The sequence below is a fragment of the Chiloscyllium plagiosum genome, chromosome 6 (assembly GCF_004010195.1).
Source record: "Chiloscyllium plagiosum isolate BGI_BamShark_2017 chromosome 6, ASM401019v2, whole genome shotgun sequence".
NCBI classification, from domain to species: Eukaryota; Metazoa; Chordata; class Chondrichthyes; order Orectolobiformes; family Hemiscylliidae; genus Chiloscyllium; species Chiloscyllium plagiosum.
Window position 1 is genome coordinate 101,954,456 of NC_057715.1, and position 17,132 is coordinate 101,971,587.

The window sequence follows — 17,132 nt, forward strand, 5'->3', positions numbered from 1 at the left end:
GACTGGGGTGTACAAAGTTAAAAATCACACAACGCCAGGTTATAGTCTAACAGGTTTAATTAGAAGCATACTAGCTTTCGGAGGGACGAGCCTTCATCAGGTGATAGTGGAGGGCTCGATCGTAACACAGAATTTATCGCAAAAATTTACAGTGTGATGTAACTGAAATTATACTGAAAAATTGATTGTCTGTTAAGCCTTTCATCTGTTAGAGTACAGTGATAGTTTCACTTCTTTCATGTGTAAATCACAAAACCTTTTTTTTAAAGTTGCATTCTCGGGTTAGCTGTTAACAATGGTGATAGCTAGACAATATGTTGAAAATGTTGGCCCCCTGTGTTCTTTGTCTATGCCATGCTGTTTAGATTGATTCTAATCTAAAAAGTGAGATAACGGACTTTTACATAAATTCATGCAGTTTTTGAGCTCAGAGTTCTACATGAATGCAACATCACACTGTAAATTTTTGCTATAAATTCTGTGTTACGATTGAGCCCTCCACTATCACCTGATGAAGGAGCGTCACTCCGAAAGCTTGTGTGCTTCCAATTAAACTTGTTGGACTATAAGCTGGTGTTGTGTGATTTTTAATTCCTCACCAGGGCTTTGTAGGTGGTGGAAGGGCTGTGGAGATCCCCTTGTGCATTAATCACTTTGCATTTCAAGCATCTGAAATTTATGGCAGCTTAGGAAGAGCAAGCGAATGATTCAGAAGAATAAAAGACTAACATTTACAAATTTACAAAGTGTTACCCCAAGCTCAGGCTCTAGCCACTTAGCTATGTGGTATCCAGCTTTAACAAACACCAAAATAACCTCTTTCAGTAATGTTGGCAGAGGGATTAATGTTGATCTCACCTATGCTCCTTCCTAATGGTATGTTTTATATCTATGTGAGAAGATATACAGGGCCTCAGTTAAGCTTTCATCTGAGAAATATGGAAGTCCCTCAAGACTGTGACAAAGTGTTAGCCTAGATTTTGTGCTCAAGCACATGAAGTAGGATTTGAACCCACAGTCTTCTGACTCCAGGGCAAGATTACTCAAGTGAACTGATCCATGTTTCCAACATGTGGTTTCTCTACTGGGATTACAGCTTTTTAAAACATACCCGACTCTTCTGAACTACTGTGTTGAGAACAGTTCTCCAATATCACTGGAATGTCAATACCTGACATTGCCGATTTAATTGAGAGATAATGGATTGAAATTGACGAGATGCACATATGTAAGCTTCCAAAATGCAGTGGGTTTCTTTGCTGGGAGCCTCAATTTCTGAAGTTAACTCTCATGTGCTGGGACCTCTTACTCTTCATGTTATATGGCAATCAAGTGCACATGCATGTCACGTTATAACTTCGCTTCGCGCTGAAAGACACAAAAGCTTCCAATGAACTTTGACTTGCCCTATGGCGATCAGAGAGCAAGCAGCCTCCTAAGAAAATGATGCTCTGGTGAATCTTGCTGCTATGGGCTAAAACTCTGGAAAAGGAACTTACTGTGTGGTTAGGGAAGGTAGTAATAATATCACTAGATTAGTAATCCAGAGTCCCAGGCTAATGCTGTAGAGACACTGTTTTGATTCCTACCATGGCAGGTGGTGAAAATTGAATTAACTTAAAATCGGGAATTTTAGAAAAAGCTGGCTAGTCTCATGGTTATCATGTAGTAATTGCTAATTGCTGTAAATCCCATCTGGTGCACTGACATTCTTGAAAGAATGAAATTGGATGCCTTTACATGTGACTCCAGACCACAGCAATGGGGTTGCCTCTTAACTGCTTGATGAGAAACAGCATGGAATGTCTAAAACCAATGAAAGAATTTTTAACAAAACTCTCCTCCAAATAGCTGTTAATGCGATTGAAAATGTCAGTACTGAGGTTGATGGCTTTGATAAAAACAAGGTTGTTAAGGAGAACTGAACCAAAGAAGTGATGGAATTAAGAGCCAGATCAGCCACAATCTGATTGAACAGTGCAACAGGCTCTAGAGTCTGACTGGCCTGTTCTTATATTGCTGGAATGACCACATTGGCTGAGTGGAACTGATTTGTCTGGTGATTGGCTTTCAGGGCACTGAATGTGCAGACTTCACCTCTGTCTCCATAGCGATGCCAGAGACCAGAAAGCAGTGGCATTTCTGCCAGCTTGCATTATGTCATTCTTGAGCAGGGATGCATTGCTTGATAAACATGCTTCATTAACACAACTTCCAGTCTGATGAGGAAAGGGCATATTCACTGTTATATCTGAGGGGAAAAATCGAAAATAGGACATCTGTGGATTGTGTATTCAGCCAATGTCCACCCCACTCTCCCCAGCCATCAATCCTGATCGAGTTTGTATGAAGCAGTAGGCAATGAGAAAATCTCTCCCATTCCAGGAATGACATCATAGTACAAATGGGCATTAAATCACATATATTGCTTGCAACATCGTAGTAAACCGAGAAAACAGTTCAAGTAATGGAATTCAAATTATCATTTCACATTATGGGTATTCATGGAGATTTGTTTGTGACTTCACATTGTAACAAGTTGAAGGCTGGTAGCGTCAGCTTCAGACTGTACAGAATTACCTACAATGTGGAAGCAGGCCATTCAGCCCATCAAGTCCACACCAACCCAGTGAAGAGAATCCTACCCAGACTCACCACAACCCTATAACCCTACATTTCCCAGGGAGAATCCACCTATCCTGCACATCTTTGGAATCATAGAGTTAGAGAGCTGTACAACATAGAATGTGGGAGGAAACCCACACAGACTCGAGGAGAATGTGGACACTCCACCCAAACAGTTGCCCGAGGGTGGCATCAAACCTAGATCCCTGGCGTTGTGAGGCAGCAGTGCTAACCAGAGGTTAGCAGAGGTCTTCACCCTCTCCTTGCAGCAGGCCACTGTCCCTGCCTGTTTCAAGAGGGCCAACATCATCACTGTGTCTAAGAAGGCTCATGCAGCATGTCTCAATGACCACCGCCCAGTGGCCCTAACGTCGGTGGTCATGAAGTGCTTTGAAGGCTGGTCATGGCATTAATCAACTCCAGCCTCCCCACTACTCTTGACCCACTCCAGTTTGCCTATTGGACCAACAGATCCACATCAGATGCCATATCACTTGCCCATCACTCCTCCTAGAACATCTTGACACCAAGAACAGCTACGTAAGAATCCGACTCATTGACTTCAGTTCGGCCTTCAAGAGACTAATTACTAAATTTAGTGATCTCAGACTAAACCCCACTCTTTGCAACTGGATCTTCAGTTTCCTGACCCACACATCACAATCAGTGAAGATTGGGGATGATATTTCATCCTCACTAACACTCAACACTGGAGCTCCCCAGGGGTGCGTACTCAACCCCCTACTGTACGTATTGTATACCGATGACTGCATCGCCAAATACCAGACTAATGCCATTTACAAATTCACGGATGACCCCACCATTGTCGGTCAATCTCAGATGGTGACGAAACAGACTACAGACAGGAAGTTAAAGACCTGGAAAAATGGTGCACTGAGAACAACCTAGCTCTCAATGCCAGCAAAACCAAGGAACTCATTATTGACTTTTGGTGGGATGTTACTCATGCCCCCCTACACATCAACAGCACAGAGTGGAGTGTGTCAAGCTCCTGGGAGTGGTCATCAGCAACAAGCTTTCTTGGACTCTTCATGTGGACGCACTGGTTACAAAGGCCCAACAATGTCTCTTCTTCCTCAGGCAGCTGAGAAAACTTGGCATGATGGTGAATCCCCTTGCCAACATTTATAGGTGCGCCATCGAGAACATTCTGTCTGGATATATCACTACCTGGTATGGCAACTGTACCATTCAAGATCGGAGATGGTGGCAGAAAGTGGTGAACTCGGCCCAGACAATCACAAAAGTCAACCTCCCATCTCTAGAATCCATCTACCGCTATCAAGGAAAGGCTGCCAGCATTCTCAAAGATCCATCCCAGCCTGGCAAATATTTCCCAACAACCTCTACCATCGGGGAGAAGGTACAGAAGCCTGAACACACACACCAGCCAGTTTCGAAACAGTTTCTACCGCCCTGTTGTTAGAATACTGAATGGACTCACAAACTCTTAACATTCGCCTGTACCTGTGTTTTTGTTTTTGCCACTGTTTACCTATTATTTACTATCTATGCTAGTTAACTCTCTGATCTGTCTGTATTGCTCGCAAGCCAAAGCTTATCACTGTGCCTCAGCACATGTGACAATAAATTCAATTCAATTCAATTCAATTCAATTCAATTCAGTCACTGAGCCACTGTGCTACTCCAATGTTATAATTCAACATTGAATGAGATTTGTAGGAAGTGGAGGACAAAGGTGGCAGACGGTAACTGATTGATATGAATGGAATGGATGGATCACGGCAGCATTTATCAGTAATGTTTAGAGCTGCCTTAAATGACAGTTTGGACACCTTTAATGCCTTTGCTAAAGTAGTCATTGAACACTTCCTGTAAATTACCTTTTGTGTGTTAACTTTCAATGTGGTCATTGACTTCAGCTCACAAAGGAAATTTGTGGAATCTTAACTCCAAAAACCAAATTGGAAGATAAAACTCATTATTTCAAAATTCAGACTCTCAGCCTGGGTCCTGAGAGACCTCCTGTGGAACAGGACATTTAGCTTAGAAATCCCATAGGATGCTCTGTCCACAAATTCGCAAAACAATGGAATATTATCATCAACAATTTGGAAAGGAATAAATATACCTGAAGGCAAGGTGTTCATCACATTGTTCCAGCTGAAATGGGATTGGAACAGAACTCTGTATCATTGAAACATATTCATAAGCTTCACTCACATTGGCAAATAGTTAGCTATTCTTTGCTATGTTTGCAACAGTTGATTTGCTTCTCTTTGGGAATAATCAGTCAGTAGTCCTCTGGAGACCATGTCTGCCACTGTTCACATGGTACATGCATGTTGTTACAAAGGCTTTGTGCTGCCATAGATTCTGTGCTCTTTACTAGGAACCCTTCTTCATCTGTTGAAAATTGAGACAGTGTGTGGCATCCTGTTCAGGTGACAGATGGGGGCATTTAGAGCTAATGATGATAAGCCAAACGAAAGAGCATTCCAAACAGCCAGTGACCAAACTCTGATCAGATCCTGCGCCAAGTTAGGAGTTTGGTGAGACTCATGGGATACAGCTCACCTGTACAAGATAGTTCCACAAATAGATCTTGGACTTAGCTGTGCTCGAGTCGGATTCTTAAACAAACATGGTATTTGCAGATGATGCCAGGAGCTTTCTGTGCTTCTAATATTTAAACATTTAATTATATTTTCATGCCTGCTGCTACAGCTGCTGGCTTGGCTCAGTGGTAGCACCCTGATCCCTAGCTCATTAGGTTTTAGGTTGACATAACATTCCGGAAAAATGAGCAGAAATCCTAATTTGGCATTCCCACTTCAGTATGGATTGAGGGCTCTCAAAGGTACTATATTTCAGATGAGGTGTTAAACTGAGGCCTTGACTCTCCCCTCCAGTGAATATAAATAAATCTTACGGTGCTATTTCTTAGAAAAGCAAGAGATTTATCCACAATGTCCTGACCAATATTTAACTTGGAACCAATAAATCATATTACCTAGCCAATATTTTATTACAGTTTGTAGGTCCTTATCATTCACAAACTGTCATGTTTCCTACTTTGCAACAGTAACTGCATTTCAAAAGTATTTTATTGGCTGTAAATATTTGAGGTGTTCAGGACTCATGCAAACTTATGTAAATTCAAGACTTCCTTCCTTTCTTCTCCATTAATTGGCTATGTTGGACATCCCTCCATCCCTGTACGTTCTCCTCTCCACATTTAATACTGACCCTTAAACTACACAAGATGGATTAGTGAGTGTGGTAATTCTAATGATCTTAGCTTCAAGTCCCACCTGCTCCAGAGGCGTGTGATAACATTTCTGAACAGGTTGGTTAGAAAAATAGGTTTCAATTGATGCAGCATGATTTCAACATGGATAACCAACAAATGAAACACTGTAGGGATTCTATGAATTCTATTCTATGTGAGAAGATAGAGTAACACTGAAGGCATTTTATGTACACTTATCATTGTTCTTGGGGCCATCATTATCTTCAAAAGATGCAACTTGTTTTGTTCCAGATTGGAGACAAGCAGGAGAGAGGGCTAACACATCATTACAGGGCAGTTCCGTGGGTTTTAATGGTGTTAGGATGGCCATTCAGTGTTGCTGTAACTTTAAGAAAAGGTGGGATTTGGGTGAGACGGAGAAGTTTTATGCCTTGAGGTATCAGGGAGGTGTCTCCAGAAAGTGGGAGTGCTGCAGGGAATGGGAAAAGTAAGATGTTGGGAATTTCAAGGTTGTGAGATAGGGTGGGGGGAGTTGCTGGTGCGTGGCAGTGATAGAGATGACATTGGAAGTTGGAAACACTAGGAAAGCAAAGGCTGGTTCTGAGATAAGTGGGGAAGGGTTGCTGGGGGTGTTCAAGGGTGGTTTCCGTTGGAGAAACTCATGTGAATAGACATTTAAAGAATTATTACCATTACCACCCACTCCCACCCCTAGCCCCGGCTCCCCCAAATCCTCCACCTCTATTCTAGTGGTTTGCCCTGCAGCCAGTTAACAGTTGCCGAATTTGGTTGTCGAGTCCTTGATTTTGGGGGAGTCTGGTAACTGATCTATGCTCACTATGCCTGATTGGTTAAATATGGGTGCGGACTCAGAGTAAAATAAACATACCATAGAAGTACAGAAATCTTGTGGTTGCAGTGATAGCTTAAAAGTCATGTAAATAAAGCTGTTGGAAATGAGGGTCATTTCAACATTGCGTGAAAAATAAAGTATAGAATCCCTACAGTATAGAAGGAGGCTCTTCAGCCCATTGAGTCCACACCAGTCTACTGAAGGAGAGGTGATGGCTTAGTGGTATTATTGCTGGATTGTTAATCCAGAGACCCAGATAATGTTCTGGGGACCCCGGTTTGAATCCCGCCAAAGCAGACAGTGAAGTTTGAATTCATTTAATAATCTGAAATTAAGAAACAAGTGATGACCATGAATCCATTGTCAATTGTTGGAAAACCCATCTGGATCATTGATGTCCTTCAGGGAAGGAAGCTGCCATCCTTACCTGGCCTGGCCTACATGTGAATCCAGACCTACAGCAATGTGGTTGACCCTTAACTGCCCTCTGGGCAATAAATGCTGCCTGACCATCAACGCCCTCATTCATGAATGAAATTTTAAAAAAGCATCTCAACCATCCCTGTAACCCTACATTTCCCATGGCTAAGCCACCTCTCTCTGGACACTATGGGCAATCTACCCTAACCTGCAGATCTTTGGACTGTGGGAGAAAACCAGAGCAAACCCACACAGACAGGCATCTGAGGGTGGAATCGAATCCAGGCCCTTGGCTTTGTGAGGCAGCAGTGCTAACTACTGAACCACTGTGCCACCCCTATAAAACAGGTATATTGTTTCGTGACTTGACACTTCCACCCTCATCTGGGCTGCAGGCCAGTCAAATGACCTAGAGCTCCCTGGACATGTTAGCAACATGTGGAGAGATGGTCACTGCTGGGATTTCATCCTATAACCAGTGAAGGTCATCACTAGTACTGCACATGGGATATTTTAAAGGGGCAGGCTGGTGGGGTGGATGAGAGAGCAAGGATTGTGTAGGAGGGCCAAGATGAATCAGACCTGGGTAAAGAGACTGGTATAATGTAAGGGTATTCCATGGGCCCTGTGAAGAAGGTACCACTTCCACTTTGCTTGCAGCCAGCCCAATCAGTGCCAACTATCAACTAGGACTGGCCACCACTCTCTGTGAGTAAAGTTGTGTGGGAGCAAGAATAGGTCCTGAAGTAGCCTTTCCTATCACACATTGAAATATAGAAGTGGCCCCCATTGCACATTGAAACTAATGTTACATCCCCTGCTTGCTTGCCAACCATTCCAGGGGCATAAAGCCCAGCCAACTGTGTGTTTATAGATGTTATTTATAACAACTTGAATTTGTTCTGAGTTGAATGTCTTTTGTGTGTTTTATTTTCTCCAAGAGATTTATAAAGCACTTTCTTATATAAGTTTTTAAACATTGTAATATTTGAAAAATATCAACTTTTCATTACTTATTTAATTAATCTGCCTCATTGTAAAATGATAAACTTTACCCCTTCCAAAATAATTGAACAGAGAGGTTATGGAGGCACAGTGAATGTCAATGTTTGTATTTTATTGTTTGTATTCTAGGGGCATTAACAGTTTAACATGGTTGTAATCAGTTCATCAATGTAAACCCATTTCAGATTTTAAGGCTGGTTAGGTGTCAGAAGGTTTGAGAAGGTTGGTACTTGTCCACCAGAAAGGCCTCACTCATAAAAACTATCATAATCAAATATAAGACCCAAACTTAACAGTGGCTAATGGCTTGAGATGAGTTTTAAGGTTGGCCAAATTTTGCCCCTCCTGTGACTTTCAATGCTTCCAATCTCTTTAAGGTTCAGTTGAATTACAGTTTTCCTGTCCTCCTTTATTAGTTTGTCCACTTGCTCTGCTTTGAGCTATAACTAACCACACCAATGAACTAACGGAGAAAGAAATCATGCGATTTTGTCCCAGTTTTCCCTTTTCTTCAAGCTATTCAGGTATGAAATACTCCAGAATTGGAAAAAGACGACAGTTGTAAGGTGACATCAGCACAGTCTGTAACAGCTGCTCTTACAATTGGATTGGATTCCTCTTTATTGGCAATTAAATGCTGAGAAATAAAAAGGCTATAAATTACTTTCACCTACTGAAAGTGAATAGTTTATAAAACCAAACTATTGCATTATTGCAGGGATCTCAGAAAGGCTTTCAACCTTTAAGGCAGCAAGATGGCATTATGATATGTGATGTTCCAGTATAAGAGATGTCTATTTTCAAATGGCAGTCAGCATGCCCGTTAATCAGTTGGCAAGCCCATCAACAGTCAACATAATGTAATTGTAATGTATGGAAGAATATAACCCACACTGTATATGTAAATCTGAGATGTCATATTAGTATACATAGTTATTTTTAAACTTCCAGATATTGGGCATAATACAAACCCAATTCGTTGTTTTATAAAACAAAGATTTGTAAATGCTGGAAATCTGAAACAAAAACAGAAACTGCAGAAAAGATTTAACAAGACTGACAACATCTATGGAGAGAAAGCAGAGTTAACAGGGTTTGGGTTCAGTGGCACTTCTTCAGAACTTCCAATTTAGCAACTTCAAGCACTTCAACCACAGCACAGGATGTCCCATAATGCTTCACAGTCAGTAATGTACTATGGAGGTGTATTCACTTTTGCACATGAAAAAATAATTTAAATAAATAAATGGTTTGACAATTCACTTTCATGGTATCTATCCCAGTTGTAAATATGGCTGTGACTTTCATCCATTAGCAAACTATCATCAACTTCGTCCTCAATGCTTCTAATGAAAGCATCATCAGGGATGCAAATGCACCTTAGCACATCCTGTGGTGGTGAAAACATTTGATATTGCCATGTTTGCTGTTGCTAAATTGGAAGTGTACTCATCCACACTCAGTTTAAATGGCAATTGTTGCCAAGTGACTGGTATTCTGTACTACATTGAAAACAACAGAGATCTCATGAAGAGGTGTAAAATCCTGAACTTTGAAGAACCTGTACCTCAGAATTTCAGTGGTGAACTGGCAGGATTGTCAAACTGGGGAATACCAATGGACTCAAATTTCTTGCTAATAGAATCTCACCATTTCTGCTCACCTCTTTCACACACTCTTCATTAGTTCTTTCCCCCAGTTTCCTGTCACTTGCCAGCTCGAGATTCTGTGATTTCTACCTCATCTTTTTTTTGTTAAATTTCTTGTCTAAAATAACTAGTGAATGTACTTTTTTCTAGCTGCTCATCCTTCCAGTTGTCCCAACAAACATCTTCATCTAGATGAATTAGAAAACTTTTCTCCTCACCATCATTTCCGTCAATTGCAAACTGGCGATCCCATAGATTTTGACTTTGATATTCCAGTGAGCCAAACTGGCCATCCTTTCTTCTCCTCCTCTTGACTGACAGACTTGGAACTTGACATTGAACTTTTCAGGTTTAACTGGGATGCAGAACTGTTCAAGTCATTCAGCTTATCTATATCACAAGTCTCTGGCTGCAAACTAAACTTTATGGTGCTTGCCATGAAAGAATCAAAGCCAAACTTCTGAATCTTCTCTTTGTCCTTCTCAACAATCTGTTGTGTTGCCTCTACCAAAGCAACTGTGCTTTCACTAGTCCATTCTTTTCACACTTTGAATTGCCTTTTTTATCTGGCTTATCTCTGCTCTGCTCTTTCCTGTTAGATAGGTCTACAATAAGTTTGGGCTCATAGTAATGATTCACTTTACTGTCTCTCCACACCAAGTCATCTAAGTAGGAAGGTGACCCCACGTTATAAATACAGTTATAGCCACATTCTAGACCACAGTATTTGTTTTCATGGTGATCTGAATGTGGCCAAGAATGTTCAGTGTTCAGTAGTTCAAGTCAAATGCAGGATCCTCCAAATACTTTTCACGTTCTCCCTCTAAATACTTGAGGGTCCACTTGTACCTCATCTTCTTCAGTCATGTCAGACATTGCTCGTGGATCTCGTTGAACATCATCTGCCTCAAAATTACTGTGCAAAGGCCAGTCATGGTCTGACAATTCGCTTTCATGGTATCTATCCCAGTTGTAAATATGGCTGTGACTTTCATCCATTAGCAAAATATCATCAACTTGGTCCTCAATGTGAAAGGGGTAGGCAGCTGTGGGTTCATCTGAAAGGAAGGAATAAATACTCATGTACCAAAGCCTCAGCTGCTGTCAGTCTATCCATTAGATTGACGGTCAAAATTCGTTCCAGAAAATCCAGTGCTTTAGCACAGACACCGGGGAGTAATTGTGGCAATGGATTGTGGGGTTCTGTCATGTCATTTTGTGTATAAATTGGAATCACATCCAGTAACTCCTGAAGGTCTTCTTCATGGATTACAGGGATGCAATTAAGAATCGACTGCATTTGCTCCAGCTCATGAGCACATGCAAAAAGTGTTTTCACAGTCAGCATTTCAGCAAATATACAGCCAGCGGCCCACATGTCTTTGGTGTAATTGTTGGGAGAGAGCAGGAGACGTGGAGATCTGTACCACTTAGTAACCAGTCCTTCAGACAGATAACCTTTGTGAGAGTAATGGGGATCCATGATGCATGCCAGACCAAAATCCCCTGTTTTAAGCACCAGATCCTCAGTGTTAATGAAAAGGTTAGCCCGTTTTAAGATCTCTGTGCAGAACATTAGCTGAATGGATGTATTTTAGCCCACGAAGCAGCTGGTATATGAAGAGCCTAGCATGTTCTTCTGAGAATGGACCTTGTTCCAACAGCTTTGCTAGATCGGTCTCCATATACCCCTGAACAAGGTATACTGCACTCAGTTCTGTGATCGCACCCGCATCATCAGACAGCAGTATCCCACTTGGACCCAAAATCTCAAATATCTTCACTATGTTATCATTGTCAAGTTGTCGGATGATTTTGATCTCTCGCAAGGTATGTTTGACACTCTGTGGATCACTCAGGGCAACTTTCTTGACAGCCACTCACTTGTCACAGTCATTGCCCACAGTAGAGAAAACCAGGCCATTGCCACCATACCCAAGTGGCTTCACGTCCCTAGACCGAGCACCCAAATCAAAATCATGAATGTTCATTAAACTTCCAAACTTTTCTGCCATGTTGATAATCCTCAAGCTTTCCTCTTCTATCTATGTCAAAACTAAACTAGTGAAAAATCAGCTTCCACAACGGAGAGCAAGCCAACTTTAACCTTTTTGCAACTTCAAGATATTTTCTCTTTAAAATGTGTGTGCTATCTATTCTAGCTGAACAAGTTCAGCACTGTTCCCAGTTGAATCCCTCTTTCAAGAATGAACAGCTTGAAGAATAGAAATTTCCGTCTGACCTAGGTTAGTAAATGTTAGACTAATTCAAACAAGGGCATCCCTGCAGACATTAAAAATTAAACAAAAGTTTGATTGCAATGGAATGAACTTCAACAGACAGATGCATCCAAACTACTGCTGTAAACAGGTTAACATTTAACAAGGTATGTGACAATACATATACGTGTTCTTAACCTCTCCTGACATCCTCCTCATAGTGCAGATACATTCAATGAAAGACTGATTCTGAGCAGCATCATTCTACAGTGCTGACTGGCACTTTTGTTTCTTTCCTTTTAATTATAGTCTGGACAGGTAATTAACTTGTGGCAGCTTTCTATCCCTAAAACATGGCTTCCGTTAATGATGAGTTGGTTCAAGCTCACTGCAGTCATAATCAAAGCAATCATCCATTTTATATTTGGACAACACGGCGTTCCAAAAACATGAGGAAAGCTTCAAATGCGATAACGCTACTCGCTCTCAGTCCCAGTCACTCCCCCGCCAGAGAAGGCTCAGCAACCGAGACCATCCAGCACGTGGCCTCCCAACAGGTGGCTCAATGGTTAGCACTGCTGCCTCACAGCACCAGGGACCCGGGTTCAATTCCTGCCTCGGGTGACTGTCTGTGTGGAGTTTGCACATTCTCCCCGTGTCTGTGTGGGTTTCCTCCGGGCGTTCCGATTTCTTCCCACTATCCAAAGATGTGCAGGTTGGGTGAATTGACCATGCTAAATTGCCTCATAGTGTTTAGGGATGTATATTTTAGGTGCATTAGTAAAGGGTAAATATCGGGTAGGGGAAATGAGTCAGGGCAGGTTACTCTTCAGAGGGTCAGTCTGGACTTGTTGTGCCAAAGGGCCTGCTTCCACATAGTGAGGATTCTATGGAATTTCCACTTTCTAAAAAGGATGGCATTGGTGTTAAACATTCTCAGCTATATTTTAAAGCATTATCATGTGGGACACCATTGCCAGTATATCACATTTCATTGAAGTATGGTGATTCACACACTGAAGACTTGACATTCACTTAGTGAGTGCTAAGTAACAAAAGATGTGTTGCAAGAACTATGCTCTGTATGTAGTACACATTATCTCATTGATATGATTGTTGGTAGTGAAGAGGGATTAAGCTACAGACACGAGTGTAGATTTTGAACCATTGAAGTTCATTGTATGAATTCACACTTACCTCAAGCTATGAATACTAACAGATTCTGGTGTGCGGTTTGGGATTTATTCACTGATAACATAAAGTGCAGTTACTTCCAAATCATTTGGCCAATAAAATTCAAACAGCACAAACAAGTTAAAAGCATAAATATGACTCTCTCACCTAGTTTTCCGGGGCTGTGACTTGGGTATAGAATATTATGCAGAGTTGAGACTAGGATAAGATCAGCCATGATCATGTTAAATGGCAGAGCGGGCTCGAAGGACTGAGTTGTCTGCTCATATTTCCTCATTCCTATGATGCATGGGCTGTATCATGAATATCCCTGAGTTAATTAAATATTTCAATCCAAATAAATATTCGAGTAAAGCTCATGTCAATATTTGCAATAGTGTGCTGAACAATATTGTCATTTTGAAGGGACAGCCATTGCCACCAGCTGCACAGCAACCAGCTGAGGCGGGTGAAGACAAAGGGAGGAAGCAAGCGCTGCCCCCTTTCTGCCAGATCGAGATGCTGTGTGTCGAAAAAGCAACTTGAAAATGAAGGTGCTTCGTGCATCTGCTGTCCTTGTTCTTGTCATTGGTGGGGATTGTGAACTTGAAAGCTGCTGTTGAAGCAGCCTTGGTGAATTGCTCTAAGATCATCTGTAGGTGGTACACACTGCTCCTGCTGTCTGTTGGTGCTGAAGGGAGTGGGATGCAAATCAAGTGGGCTGCTTTTTTCTGGATGGTGTCAAACGTCTTGAGGGTCTTTGAAACTGCACTCATATGGATAAAAAGAGAGTATTCCAATGCATTCCTGGCTTATGCCTTATGGATGACATATAGGAATTGAGGAATCTGTCACAGAATTCTCAGCACTGACCTACTCTTGTAGCCACAGTGTTTAGGTAGTGGTCCAGTTCAATTTCTAATTGATGGAAATCATCAGAATGTTGTTAGTGGAGATTCAGTAATGGTAAAGCCATTAAATATCAAGGAGTGATGGTTAGATTCCTTCTTGTTGGTTTGGTCATTCCCTGGCATTTGTGTGCCTAGAATTGTTAGTTGCTATTCATCAGCTGAAGCATGTATGTTATCCAAGCGTTGCGATGTCTGGACTTAGACTGCTTCAGTATCTGAGGAAGCATGGTTGATGAGGAATATTATCCAATCATGAATGCACATTCCCAGTTTTGTGTTGATGATGGAGAGATGGTCATCGATGAAGCAACTGCCTGCTAGGATACTATACTGAAGACCTGCTACAGAGATATCCTGGTGGCTGAGATGATTGAACTCCAACAACTGCACCGATCTATCTATGTGTTAGGTGTGACTCCAACCAGCAGAGAGGATTTGGCTTGACTCCCATTGACTCCAGTTTTTCTAAGGCTTCTTGAAGAAACACATGCTTAAATTCTGCCAATTGATAACAAGGTCAGTCACTGTCATAGCAACTCTATCATTCAACCCTTTTGTCCATGTTTGGACCAAGGCTGTAATGTGGACAGGAGCTGAATGGCCCTGGTGGAACACAAGCTGAGCATCAGTGAGCTGGTTAATCATTTGCCAGCATTGCTTGATAGCACAGTCAATGATTCCTTCCATCACTTTGCTGATGTTTAAGGGTAGATTCATAAGGTAGCAATTGGTCGAGTTGGATTTGTCCTGCGTTTTGTGCAAAGGACATATCAGGGCAAATTTCCACATTGTCAGGCACATAGGAACAGGAGTAAGCCCTTGAGCCTGTTCCAATATTCAATGAGATCATGGCCAATCCATGCCCAAACTCCATATCCCTTTGGCCCATATCCCTTAATAGCTTTGTTTAATAAATAGTTTAGTTATCCATCTCACATTAAAATTAGTAACTGACTTGCATACGCTGTCATTTGTGGAAGAGAGTTTCAAACATATTCCACCCATTGTGTGTAGATCTGTTTTCTAGCATCTCTCCTGAATGGTCTGGACCTAATTCCCACATTATGTCCTGTAGTTCTAGATAACTAAACCATTGGAAATGGTTTATCTTGGTCTACCTTCTTTTTTCCTGTTAATACCTTGAAGATTTTGATTTGATCACCCCTCACCTTTTAAATTGTACTGAAAACAGACCTAACTTGTATAACCCGTCCTCATCACTTAACCCCTGAAGTCGCCCGAAGTCCATGTATCATTCTTGTAAACCTATATTGTACTCCCTCAACTCTGTGGGCTTCCATCTTAATTAATAGTCTCGTATGTGGGACTTTCATCAAACACCTTTTGGAATTCCATGTAAACATCATCCATATACATTACCCTGACCACTAACTTAGATACCATTTCAAATATTCAATACAGTTTGTCAGGCATTACCTACCGGTCATAAATCTATGCTGAGTCTCCCTGATGAACTGAAAATTGGCAAAGTGTTCAGATACCCCATCCTTGATTGTTGGACTCCAATAATTTCCCCATCACAGTTATTAGGTTAACTGGTCTGTAATTCCCTGGTTTTCCTCCTTTGCCTTTCTTAAAAAGCAGAATGACCTGCAATTTCCCAATCTAGAGAGATGACTCCTGTATCTAGGGAACTCTGAAAGGTTATAGTTAGGTGTCTACAATATGCTCCTACTTGTTTAAAACCCTCGGTTAGAAACTGTCAGGTTCTGGGGTATTGTCACTTTTTAATTCGATTAATTTCTTCAATTCCATTGTTTTAGTCATGTTAATTTTATTCAGACCCTGTTCTCAATCTACTATTAATTTTTTTGGGACTCCTGGCAAGCTTTCCTCCTTTTCTCCTGCAATACCAAGGTAAAGTGATTACTCAACATGTCTCCCAATTCCTCATCGTCATTGACAATATTACCACTTTCAGTGTTTAGTCAGCCAACATTGTTCCTGCCCATCCACTTTCCCCTTTTGTGTCTACACTGTAAAATTTCTTGTAATTGGTTTCGATGTCCCTAGCAAGTTTCCTTTCACAGTCTCTTTTAGTAACTCTTGTCAGCTGCTTTGTGACCCTTTGCTGGTCTTTGTATCTTGCCTATTCAGCAAGATCTGTGCTTTTTTATAAGCCCTTTCTGTAAGTTTTACGCCGTTCCTTAACTCTAATTATCCAAGCTTTTTGTCTGTGAAGTAGAGTTTTTATGACCCAGTTATAAACTGGATTTGTATTGGGTTAAATGTTTCTTGAAACATTCTCCACTGTTCTTTAGTTGTTTTACCCACTAGCAGCTTTTCCCAGTTTATTGTAGATAATGTCTGTTGCATCTCATTAAAGTTGGCCTGATCTAAATCTAAAGCTCTCATAACTGATTCATTGTATTTTTGCTTTTAAATGGTACCTTGAACTCGATCATGTTATAATCACCATTTGATAAATGTTTATGCACAATTAGGTTTATAATTAAGTTTTTACTCTTTACTAAATCCAATATTGCTTGTCCCCTAGTTGCATCCAGGACATACTGCTGTAGCAAACTATCCTGGGCACACTCCAGAAATTCACTACCTTTGGAGAGATCCTTGTCTGCCATCCCCAAACTGTGTTAAAGTTATAATCGCCCATTAATACAACTCTGACATTTTTGCAAAGTTGCATAATTTCTGCACTCATACAATCAAGCACTTCTGAGCTGCTCCTGAAAGTCTGTATACTACAGCAATTTCACTGTTCCTCAGTCTCCACTGAATGCTTTCCTCTCATTATATCCTCCCTCCCCATTGAAGTTTTACATTAGTAAGGCTACTTCACCTTCTCTGTCATTTTGCCTGTATGTCCTTATAACCTGGAATGCTAAGTTCCTAGTCCTGGCCATCCCACAGTTTTGTCTCAGTAATGGTTACTATATCATAATCTCCAATTTGAAGTTGTACCTGCAACTCATTTAATTTATTCCTTATGCTCTGTGCACTTATATGTAGAGCTCATTTTGGGGGCATACACAGCAACCTATCCCTCAGCACTAATGCTTT

At 41.2% G+C, this 17,132-nt stretch overlaps 1 protein-coding gene and 1 pseudogene across 1 annotated transcript in view; one reads left to right on the top strand and one right to left on the bottom strand.

Moving 5' to 3' along the window:
- LOC122550884 (gamma-aminobutyric acid receptor subunit gamma-3) overlaps positions 1-17,132 on the top strand; it is a 592,090-nt gene that overhangs the window by 192,971 nt on the left and 381,987 nt on the right. The gene's annotated exons all lie outside the window — the stretch shown is intronic.
- On the bottom strand, positions 9,893-11,802 carry LOC122551022 (annotated as a pseudogene).